This window comes from Lepidochelys kempii, chromosome 4, assembly GCF_965140285.1.
Source record: "Lepidochelys kempii isolate rLepKem1 chromosome 4, rLepKem1.hap1, whole genome shotgun sequence".
Lineage (NCBI taxonomy): Eukaryota > Metazoa > Chordata > Testudines > Cheloniidae > Lepidochelys > Lepidochelys kempii.
In genome coordinates, this window is record NC_136383.1 from 24,493,739 (window position 1) to 24,506,557 (window position 12,819).

Below are 12,819 nucleotides of genomic sequence, written 5' to 3' on the forward strand. Positions count from 1 at the left end.
CATGTATTTTGTTCACAGCACAAGTTTTCAAACGATACTTAAAAAAAAATCCATCCTGTAATTTTGCTGCTTTTATTGTGTGTGTGTGTCTTGTGTAATTACACAGTACTTCACCTGAATTAAACAACATCACAGGCTTAAAACAGGTTTTACGTACATCACATAGACTCTATCTTCCAAAAGATTCCAAAATGTTTCTTGCATAGCATAGTCGTAAAGGGCCAGAGGGGGAAAACTTGTAATGCTGGAGATGTAAAATGCCTTTGGAAGCCAGAGAATCTTTTGCTGATATGCTGGGTTGCAGAGACACCCAGTCCCAGAGGCGCAGCTACCTCTTGGTGCAATGAAGCCCCTCTTAACAGCTGACAGCAACATTACACAGCAGCTTGGTAGATGGAGTGAAAAACAATCATAGCAAGACAAACCCAAACAGAATTGTAGGTGGACAGAATGTAATTGCCTAAATTGGAAATGGGATAGAGTACTGGTGCTAACCTATGCTTTGTGGAAAAGTGCATTTGCAACTTTAACATCCACAAATAGTTAGGGCCTTGGTTTTATGTCTCTAGATAACACCTCCAACAGGAAAGTGTCCCCTATCATCTTGCTGGTTCACAATCTCAGTACTGATTTAGGGAAAATATGCAATCTGCTGAGTTACCATCACCACTGTCTGCAACACTTGGGTTCCTCTGAGTCATCTATTCCAAATACTGAGCCATGAGCCTGCTCCTCTTACTTAGTAGTAGGCTGGTCACTCTCAAAGGGTACAGCAATTGGGAGTGGGCAATTTCTCCCTGCAATCCAGGCAGCTCCAGAATTCTCTCCGCGGCTGTGGAGCCCTCCACTGCCCTCACCCTGGGCAATGTCTATAAGACAATGCTGAGGCAGAATGTTGACTTCATAGTCCAGAGCTGCCAAAATTCAACAATTAACCTGACTCACTAATTGGCATCTTCTTTGCATTGCTCCATTTTTACCATTTCAATTAAGACACAATATTTTGTTCTCTGCCTTGCAGAGAAATATTTGTTAGTGAACTCAGGAGAGCTTTCAGAGCTTCTGCATGGGAAAGAGTCAGATTGGAAGTAACAGAGAATCAGGCTATATTTCCCCCCACTTAAGTGCAAGTAACTTCTTTAATTCATTTGGCTACAAGTGAATTTAGCTTTTTCTCTCAAACTGGAGGTGGGAGAGTTTCTGGGACTCCAGCACATCAGACAAAGATTCTCTGGCTTCCAAAGGCATTCTACATCTCCAGCATTAAAAGTTCCCCTTCTTGCCCTTTATGTAACTTTTTAAAATATGCTATGTGATTTGAGTGTCCATGAAATGTGCCATGAAATCGACAGCCCAGAATATTAGGGTTGGAAGAGACCTCAGGAAGTCATCTAGTCCAATCCCATGCTCAAAGCAGGAACAACCCCAACTAAATCATCCCAGACAAGACTTTGTCAAGCCGGGCCTTAAAAACCTCTAAGGATGGAGATTTCACCACCTCCCTAGGTAACCCATTCCAGTGCTTCCCCACCCTCCTAGTGAAATAGTGTTTCCTAAACCGCCCCCACTTCAACTTGAGATCATTGCTCCTGGTTCTGTCATCTGCCACCACTGAGAACAGCTTAGCTCCATCCTCTTTGGAATGCCCCTTCGGGTAGTTGAAGGCTGCTATCAAATCCCCCCTCACTCTTCTCTTCTGCAGATTAAATAACCCCAGTTCCCTCAGCCTCTCCTCATAAATCATGTGCCCCAGCCCCCTAATAATTTTTGTTGCCCTCTGCTGGACTCTCTCCAATTTGTCCACATCCCTTCTGTAGTGAGGGGACCAAAACTGGACACAATACTCCAGGTGTGGCCTCACCAGTGCCGAATAGAGGGGAATAATCATTTCCCTCGATCTGCTGGCAATGCTCCTACTAATACAGCCCACTGGCCTTCTTGGCAACAAGGGCACACTGCTGACTCATATCCAGCTTCTCATCCACTGTAATCCCGAGGTCCTTTTCTGCAGAACTGCTGCCTAGCCACTTGGTCCCCAGTCTGTAGCGGTGCATGGGATTCTTCCGTCCTAAGTGTAGGACTCTGCACTTGTCCTTGTTGAACCTCATCAGATTTCTTTTGGTCCAATCCTCCAATTTGTCTAGGTCACTCTGGACCCTATTCCTACCCTCCATCATATCTACCTCTCCCCCCAGTTTAGTGTCATCTGTGAACTTGTTGAGGGTGCAATTAATCCCATCATCCAGATAATTAATAAACTACTGTCTATTGCTCGGTGTTTGTACAATGCATAGCACAATGGGGGCCCATTCTTGGTTGGCATGTGAGCATTACCATAACGCAAACAATAAGTAATAATAAGCCCTGGAGAGTGAAGTTTTGTTAATCCACATATAGGTAAAGCCAGGCCATGGCAACACAAGTTCACTACACTGCTCTATTCGTGTGCCTCAATCCTGATGTAGAAGGTCAGATATTGTTCCACTTGCCTGCCTACTGGGTCACTGGCCTCTTCTGAGATTGTCAACAAGGCTGCTAGGTATGATTGGAGGAAGGTGTCAGTCTGTCTTCTGTAAACTGTTGTGATGAAAGGAGACTGCCAGACATTGAAAACTTATGTTAAGCAGAGTTGGGATGATGTTTTGGGAATTAACACACAAAAAGCATCTAACTTCCTCGTGGTACTGCTTGTTCAAAAATTGGTGCCTGAATCATATTGCTAAGCAAGTCTCATCACAGTATATGAGTATATCAAAAGGTAGCTCAATACTTCTTCCCTCTTTGTTGCCTACCTAGTCTGAAGTCTTGGTCTATTTTTTTCATTTTGTGCTTTTGAAAACATACCTTGAAAGGGGACCCATTCACACCCCCATCCTTTCCTTTCCTTTCAAATTTCACCCCCTCACTTTTCACCTGTTCCCAGAGCTACTAACCAGTGCACTTTAAACTGTACCTTCCTGCAGCACCATCCCCAATGATCCATCATCTTCACACAGATTTTCTTCCTACTCTAATGCCCTTGAGTGAAGCATGAGATTTTCCCTGTTCCATACTCCTCCGAGGCCACTACAAAAGGGCCACAGCATTAGCAGGTTTTATTTTGCTTCATGGGTTTTCAGTCTTTTCAACTCTGATGTTGAACAAGCATGGCAGGCTCAGCAAGCAGAAGCAGTGAGGTAAGAGATGGAGAAGAAATTCTGTCTCTACGCTTTACTAGGGGTAGATGCAAATTCTACTTAGACAGGTCATTATCTGCCTCTGGAAATAAATGAAAGCTCCAACCTGGAATTTGTAAGTGAGTCTAGAAAAGCTTCTGTTTCATGGTTCAGATCTTTTTAGCTGCTGTCTGCAGTTTTGGTTAGAAATAAAAAATATAGACAGGCAACAACAATAACACAAATGAAGCCTGTTTCTCCACTGCATTCAACATTGTGTAATCCTAATCACTTACATCTAAACAAAGTGGGTGTAACAAGCTACCAGAAAGAATAGTAGTATTTTGTGCAGATATAAATGACTACACAAGATGCTTGGCTGACAGTGCAGTATTTTCTATACATGGCCCTGTGATGTACTAAAGAACCAATAGGAGGAGCATTTCCAGCACAAGGAACTGAGATATATAAAAGGAAAAGCACCAAATAGTTGTAAAATTGCATTGTAATGTATTTTTGCTTTTATGGCATGCAGCGGAAGTTAATGTGTTCAGAAGGGAAAAAGGATGCGATATGTGTTGCATGATTAAAGCTAATGCTAGAGTTAGACAGAACGGAAACTGTCCTTTACATCGGCACAAAACAGAAACCTGGAATATCCTCCACCCCCGCTTTTTTTTGGCATACTCCACTGAATGCTCCAAGAGAGGGTTTCCTTCTTTCCCTCCCCCTCTAATCAATTAACAAAACATTTTGCAACTGGAATATCAAAAGCAAGCTATGATGCGAAGCACTCGCCCAACACTGGATGGGGAAAGGTTAACCCTACATTGTGGGTTGAGGAAGCCACTCCCACTTTACTCTACTGGGCATGCTCCAGGTGCACTGGTATAAAAGGGAGCAGCTTGGCTCAGCTGGGGCTGACTGCCGTGGAGAAAGGACGTGTGCTGTCTGCTCCAGCCAAGGCTCAGCAGAAGCCCGGGACTGTAGAAGCTGGGGACGCTGCAGCCCAGGCAGATGCCAAGGCAACCCCAGAGGTCTCGCAGGGTTCGGAGGCACTGGAGAAAGAGCAGACCAGAGAACCTAGTGGTAATAGGGATGCCCAGACCACAGCAGCAGGGATGACGGCAGGAAGTAGCCTCGGGGAATCAGATGGCAGATGAGTGAGTGAGCCAAAGCCTTGAGTCAGAGTGTTTTGTTTGGAGCCTTTCCCCGCTGACTCAGTGGTCCATGCTATGGCCACTAACAGGGCCCTGGGCTTGGGTCCGGTGGAGAAGGAGGGCCTGGACCCCCCTGCTCTTATTCCCTAAGAGAGGTAGGCACACTCACCCCGCATAGGATGGGGTTTCCCCCAACTCTGTCACACAAGCCTATAAGCTGTTTTTTGTTTTTGTTTTTGTTCTAGGAAGATTTCTGATTCAGTAAAGAGTAATGGGGCACAATATGTAAAAATTAGAGACTAAATAACTCAGAGATACAGAGACTGTAACTTTTCCCTTTAATCCATTTTTGCTTCCATGTTCTTAGATTTGCTACTGTGCTAGAAAGCACTTGCTGTATGAGAGGGAAGAGAATCAGTATAATAGATTTGAGTTAGACAAATACAGCAAAAAAGTATTTGCGAACACAAAGACTGTTGTGATGCCAATGATGTACCTGTATTGCTCTGAGCAGCATAACACTGCCTGAAATTTGCATTCAGGCTCTGCTAAATGAATATAGCCTTCATGTCTATTAGTCTTGCCTTCCAGTGGCTTATGTCTGTCTCTCGCTCAGTCAGGTAGAATAAATCATGGTCATTTTAAGTGGCCATATGGAGCAACAGCATAATGCTGTTGTTGACTATTTCTCTGAGAAGGTGGTCTCCTGTCAGTGAGCCCAGCATTTCTCACACCACTTGTAGACTTGCATTGTCATTTCCTTGTTGTAGTGGTCATACAGGAATTTTTCTCCGAATAGGCAGACCAGTGGAATGACCTAGCTCAGGGCAGCATCATCCCAACTGGAGATCTTCATTACCATTCCCAATGTTGCACAGAGAGTGAAATCCTGGCCCCATTACTGTCAATGGGAGTTTTCAGTGGGGCCAGTCATTACTAGTGGTTAGTCTGCCAGTACAAAGCCTGCTATATTTCTTGGTGGAGCCATGCAGATAGAAAGCCTGAATGGGAGCAAGCAGCTCACCAAACTAATCTAATATGTGAAATGTGGAATTCCACATTCCAAAGTTGGTAGATACCTTTTAATTTCAAAATTTCAACGACTTTTAAAATAAAAGTTAGTGAAGAAAGATGGGAGAATTTCAACAATATTTTTGTGATTTTTCCCTCCCCCCCATTACTTGACCAATTCTAAAGCAGGGTGAAAGTTTCAAATTTCAAAATTCCAAATTTTGAGGAAAACCGAAAATAATTCAGAAACAAATGTCGTTACATTACTCCTTGCACTTTTGGGGGCGGGGCAGGGAGCAGGGGAAAACCATCTCTAATCACCACCTCCTGCTTTATTTGATGACAGGGAAGTTCATGATTTAATCAGCCAAATCTTTCACAGAGCTTTTGGATCATAGATGAGGTACCTCTTAAGCTATACGTAGAGGCAAAGCACAACACAGAATACACATGAGAAAAAGCATTCATATGTCTGCATCATTTTACCCTTTATCTGAGGTCAAGAACCAAATGCAGAGAGAAGATGTTGTCAACCGCACTTCAACAACAGCATACAATTCATTCAATATACTGCTATAGGTATGCAATGTCTCAATTTCACACATACACAGCATGGCATGCTTATGCTTGTGTTGCATCTGTACACACTATAGATAACTAATTAGTGGTCCCTGTTTCTATGCCTCTCAAACCTGGAAATGTGTGACAACTGACTGACATGTGATACCTCCACTTTATTGCATACCATACCATTACCAACAGATCATGTTTTTAAGTCTAAAATCTGCTTAAGGGTCCCCCCCACACACTGTGTGAATCTAATAAAACATTTCAGCAATTGGTAGCAGGACCCCTCCCCCCACACAATTAACCTGTTACAGGTTTGTTTGATTCACATAGTGAGGAAACATCCTTCAAACAGGTGTTATAGTTTAAAAACATTATAATCTGACAATTATGGTGCAAATGTGCAACAAAACACAGGTGTCACATTTCAATATTTTGGGGCCCATGTGTGTGTGTCGGGGGCGGGAGGGGGGTTGGGAGGTATCCCTGCCTGGGCTTAGGGTACCAGTGGGATGGGGACATGAGTGGAAAAAGGTGGGTCCTACCCAGACTGTTCCCAAATTCAACTAATGCATCTCTCCATTCAATTAATGAAGACACCCTCCTTCCCCATTCATAACAGCTCCCTATCCCCCACAGTTAAATGCAGGTTGCTTGCCTGCCCTCAATTAATGCAGGGCACAATTGATGTAGACTGGGCATTGCCGATTGCTGCAGGGGCTCCTCAAGTGTTGCTGCTCTGGGCCCCCTGCTCCTCAATGCTTCTCCTGTAGGAAGCCACTGAACTGAGCTAATCTCCAGGGCAACAGGAGATTTCAGGAAAGGCACAGATGAGAACCAAGCAGCTCTGCTGGACTGACACATTTGCAGAAAGGTTGGGGCAGAGAGGAGGAGTAAGCAGAGACAGCACCAAGGTGCTGCTGGGTTCTTTTTGCTTACTCCTTTCTCCACCACTTGTGTCTTCTGTGGCTTTTATGTAGCTCAGCATCTTCTCAGGAGTATCCCCTTCCTCTCTCTGCCCTGGGCTGGTAAGGGAGGTGCAGAGAAAGGGAGAGACTTCTAAAACACTTTAAATAAAATCAGCACAGAAACAAGAAAATAAATTACAAATTCAAAAATAATTACCCATCCCAAACAGTACAAAGTGTATTTCCAATAGCCCATTGCTGAATAAATTGATCCAAATCACTTATAAGGGTATATCTAAACACCAAATGAAGGCATAAAACACCACAAATGTAAAAAAACCCCAAAGATCATTGGCAATACCAAATAATTTACATTGTCTACTTTTTAAAATGGCCATCTTTGCTAGACCCAAAATAAAGTTTGCAGGGCATATCACAGATCTATTTGTGACCCCATGCTTAACAGTAAAAATAAATACAGTAGGAGAAAAATCAAGGGACAATAACTGAAAAATACCCAGAAGTAAAACAAATAATGGCTTATAACCTGGAACAAGTAAGAAACGTGAAAAACAGCCTCCTCCATGTCACGAAAAGGACACAACGTGGACACCTCTGGAGTCGAATGATACACAAACACATTTGTGGCAACAGCCCCATGAAGTATTCTCCATTGGAGATGACCCATGTTCTTGGCAATCAGAGGCTTGAACATAGTTTGCCAGGCTGGCATCCAACACCAGAAGCTGTCTACTCCATATCGTATTGGAATAATCAACAAGTATTCAAAAATGACAACTCTTTACCACAAGAATATACAATGATTTATGGCCTAAGCTATTAAAGGAAATTCAGAAGATCCACTGAAGGTAAGCAAGCTGCCAAACTTGTCACCATCCCAATTTGCAGCAGGAGCCATAGGCAAGAAGATAGAACCATGAGTATAATCAGGTATGGCTCACTGAAGGAAGCAACTATCTAGCCTGGCAATACCGCCCCTAGAAAGGGCTGATTCCACCTTCTGCTAAAAACTGAGAAACACAGTGAATGGAATGAAAACCAAGCTTGATGGCCAAGCTATCCACTGAGACCTATTTAAAATTAGTAAAATCAATTAAATGAACCAGTTTTGCTATTCTTGCCACAATAAGAGAAGAGCCAAGACTCCCAGAAACAAGACTAGGAATCCTCAGGGCAGGGTTACAAACAGGGGGTTCAGCAAGCAGCCCTGGGAACTCCAACAGCCTTTTGAACTTTTTCTAAGGGCTTGTCTACATTACCCACTGGATCGATGGGCAGCGATTGATCCAGCGGGGATCGATTTATCGCGTCTAGTCTAGATGCAATAAATCGACCGCTGAGCACTCTCCCATTGACTCCGGTACTCCACCGGAGCCATAGGTACAGGCAGAGTAGACGGAGGAGTGTCAGCCATCGACTTACCGCAGTGAAGACACTGTGGTAAGTAGATCTAAGTACGTCGACTTCAGCTACATTATTCACGTAGCTGAAGTTACGTAAATTAGATAGATCTTCCCCCAATGTAGACCAGGTCTAAGAAGAATGGAGGAGGATCCAAAACAATACACTTATGCCACAACATTAAGGCAATTAAATTACTAATGACTAACACCAACCCTGGCAAGGAGAGTTGAAGCAAACAGCACCTCTACCTTTGCAACCTGCTCTCAAACTTTTCCATGACTGCCTCCCAGTTCTGACCCAAAGTATCATCTGGTCCCAGCATAATTCCCAGTGCCTTTTAGACAGTTTGGCTCCACAATAACCCCACCTGCAAAGTCATGGGGGAGGGCGGAAGATCACCCAAGCCCCCACCGGGAGTGTCTTCCCCCAATTTATGTGAGCTGAGGATGCCTGCTTAGAAGAATGCTGATGTTCAGTCAAAACCTGGATATCACAATCATGAGTAATAGACACAGTCACAATTGTCAGCATATGCAGAGACTTTTACCAGAGTACAAGCTGGAATAGGGAGAAAAAGCCCAGAGAAGCACTTTCACAACACACATAACAGGGGCTCGATAGAAAGAGCATACAATAACCGAGACAGGGAACAATGCTGCCTGATTGTACTATAGCCTGGAAAGGGGGTCCTCAAAACACCGCTCACCTTAAGTAGACAATATATATCACGAGACAGTAACTGAATGCAGGAGACAAACCTTGGCCCAAACCCAAAAGCACAAAGTGTGCAAAACACATGTCCATGATCTAAATGATCAAAAGCCTTCTCTTGATCAAGGGAAATCAACCCAACATTGAAATCAAACATTTTTGAGGCTGAAATTACATCCCACAATAGGAAAAGGTTAGCAAAAATGGACCTGCTGGAGAAGCAATAGGTTTGATGAGGGTGCATGACTGGACCAATCACAGTTTTCAGTCTATTTGCCAAGGCCTTTGAAAAACACTTATAGATGGAACAAAGCAGTGACAAAGTCTTCATCTCCCCAAGGTCCCCCTTCTTAGACAACAGGGTAAGAACAGCTCAAGAACAAGACGGCAACAATATCTTGTCTCTCGTGTGCTTCTGAAAAACATAGACCAAGTCAGACCTTATAAATACCTTCTAAAACTCAATAGGCAAATCATCAGTACTGAGTGCCTTCCTGGGAGCAAAGCCATTTAGGGCAGAAGCCAATTCTGAGAGTGTCAGGTCCTGTTCAAGTCTGTCCACATCCAAAAGTTGAGATCTTATGAAGATCCTCAAGGAACTGCTGCATCTCAGATGGGGACACAGGCTCTATGGCATACAGGGGTGAGAAAAAATTCACAGCAGTGTTCCTAAACTCCAAATAATCTGAAAGCTCTTGGCCCATCGACGTCTTGAAATGGCCAATCATCTTCCACTCTACATATTTTTTTCCAGGCCGAAGAAAAATGGAGTAGGTGCATCCATTTGAGAAAGGCCCTGGAATCAGGCCCTAATCAGTGTATCCTGAACTTCAGTATCCAACAAGTCCTGCAAGAGCTATTTTTTAAAATATTTCAAACTCTCATGCAACCCAGCATCATTACTGCCATAAAAAGCTTTTTCAATCCACAGCTCTAACTCCTCCATAATCCAGTGAAGGCCTAGGGCTGTCCGCTGAGTGTATTGCTGACAAAAACCATTTAATATAGCTTTACCCACCTCCCACCATTGCCTCAAGGAAGAGAAAATATCCCTTGAGGCAACCCAGGCGCCGCAAAAATAATTGAAAGAGTCCTAAAAGTCAACATCTTGTTAAAATGTCAGTATGGATGGTGGTCTTGAATAGAAGGAAGAGACAACACAAATAAGAACAAACCATGATCTGAAATCCCAGGAGGGACAATACAACTAGAAAGCAAATGAGACAAATGATGAGTAAAAACATAAAAATGGTCCAAATGGGCAACAGAGAAAGAGCTGGCCCTAGTACTGAACCAGGTGTACTGCTGTGCGTAATGGTAAAAACATCACCACACATCAGTCAGGCCGGAAGCCTGTGAAAGTGTTGCAAGTCACTGAGCAGACAGTGGATGCAGTTCCAAATGAATCCTATCCATCTCTCATTGAGAGTACAGTTAAAATCACCCCTCAAAAATAAGATATCACTTGTCAAGCAATTTTTCAAGACACCCCAGGCTCTGAAAAAAAGAAAAACCCACCCTGTCTTTCACTATAATAGGAGCACAGACATTAATAAAAAAAAGATGATATTACACAAAAGTAGCTTGAACTGTCAATAGACGTTCTGGAACAACTTTCTGCACAACCACTGAATCAGGCTTCACCCTGTCCACAGAAAGAATGGCAAAACCCTGTGCTTGCAGGACCCATAACTTAGAAACCCAATTGGTTTGGTTGCCTGCATCTGTGTGCATCTCTTTCAAAAATGAAATATCCCCCTTCTTCTGCGATGGGTGGTTAAAAAGATCCATATGTTTTTTAATGTCCCTGTACCCACGCACATTCAGAGAGCCTCATACAAAATTATCCAACAGACCAGTACTCATTAGAAAAAATAAGAAAAAGACGGACACAGAACCCCTTCCCCCATAAACATCAAATAAAACCACCACGTTCTCCTATATCCATAAATCCCCAACATTTCCATTGGTCAAAGAGATAGGCACTTTGGTGATCAGGTTTTTTCAGTCTGTACCATTTATGTTTGTCAAGCTCAGACAGAGAGACATGTCTCATAGTAGACTGATCAGACAACAAAAACTGGTTTCCTGACCTTAATCTATCTGCCACGCCTACTCCACATTTCCCCTTAGTCTCACACCCCAGATACTATTTGTAGGTCTCTGGATATCTCCCCTCAGGGAGTTCAGGGCCCAAAGAATTTGTGAGTTCATCATCCCCCACTCTCAGAGTCAGAATCACTACTGACCTGGAGGGGGGAGAACCACAGAGAGACCAGAGGGAAGGGGCTGCTGGGACTGAGGGGGCAAAGCTACTACCTGAGAGTTCTCCATGCCCCCAACCAAAGAACCACCCCCAGCAACCCCAACAGTGTCCTTCCTAAATGCACTCACCAAACTAGCCTGCTTCCCAACACCCTCAGACATGCAGCCCCCTCCACCTTCGTCAGCTATTTTTCACTTTGGGGCTTTGACAGGGTCAGCCTCGTTTCAGTCAGGTGCAGGCCGAGGCCTCTGTGTCAGGAGCCACTGAACCAGCCACACCAGGTTGTTAAGGGGGCACTAATCCCCCCAAACCAACATCCCCAAAGACATCTGGAGCCTGTTAGGACTCAGTCTCTGCCACAGTCACCCCACCTTTTGCTTTACTCTCAGAAACCACCACATTCCCAGGCACAGGGACACCCTTTGCAGGGCAGCCTGCCTCTTAGGGCACTGATTAACCAAATGTGTCAGACTCCCCCAATGAAAACAAGCCATGTCTTCATTTGCAGCAAACACAATGTAGTCATACTTCCTAACCTCCCACTCTTGCAACTCTTTGCTGCTCAGCAAGGTACTGGAAAGAGCACTGTACCTGCCTCTGTGAATCTGTAGAAGTGATTAGCTCCCTTTAGAGCCTTTTCACCTAAACAAAGGATGGCCTGCCAAGTGCCAGCATCTTTGCATAAACAGTATTTAGTAATGGGTCATTGGGGTGTGCATGGATGTGTTTTGGCCCTTCCCAACACTCTGAGGAGAATTCTTGTGGGTCACGACCATGCTGGGCCTCCAACAGACAATTGTGGATGTGCTGGTGGCCTTGCTGCTCTGACCCATCCATGGCTGCACTTGCACTGCCATACTCCATGGTGCCAAGAAAGGCTCCTTTCCTCCACTGCTCTAATAAGGCAGTATTCTACAGAGAGCTGGGACCCTTAGAAAGACAAGCCCATCAGAACATACCCTCTGCAAATAATAATGTGCATGTACATGAAACTAACGAGAGTAGTGAATGGTTCGTGATTAAGTGAAATAAAATAGATACCAGTGGATTTATATACATGCACTTGGTAGAGAGCTGGAATGGAGAAAATACACAGATGCTCTCCAAACTCCCATAGCTGGCCTCTTAGCATGCAGGAAATTAAATGAGCAGGACTAGGATCAAAAGTTATAAGTTTTGCAGCTGGGAACATGCATGGCATACATAGGCAGTTACACTGGGGTAAATGGGACAAAAATAGGGAAAGTAAATTCTGTTATACAGCTCCTAAATCTGGTTTATACCTTTCTATTTTAAAATCTAGAGTCCATGTACCTAGCCAAGAGTAATAAAATACTATTCGTTGTTCTTTATCTAGTGTTATATTCTCCAGTCCAGCCTTTCCCTGGTAGAATTAAATCCCCAATTATTTTTTCAGGCATTCCCTTTGTAAGTTTAGGTAATCTCCAGTCAATACCACATGACATATGTGCCCAGTCACATAACTTGAACAATGAATTGCAAGTAGGGCATGATCCAGTGTCCACTGAAGTTGTTGGAAGCCTTAGTAAATATTCGTAACAGATTGTAGCCCAGGGAATTCACAACCTATTTGCAGATAATTCACCACTAAAACA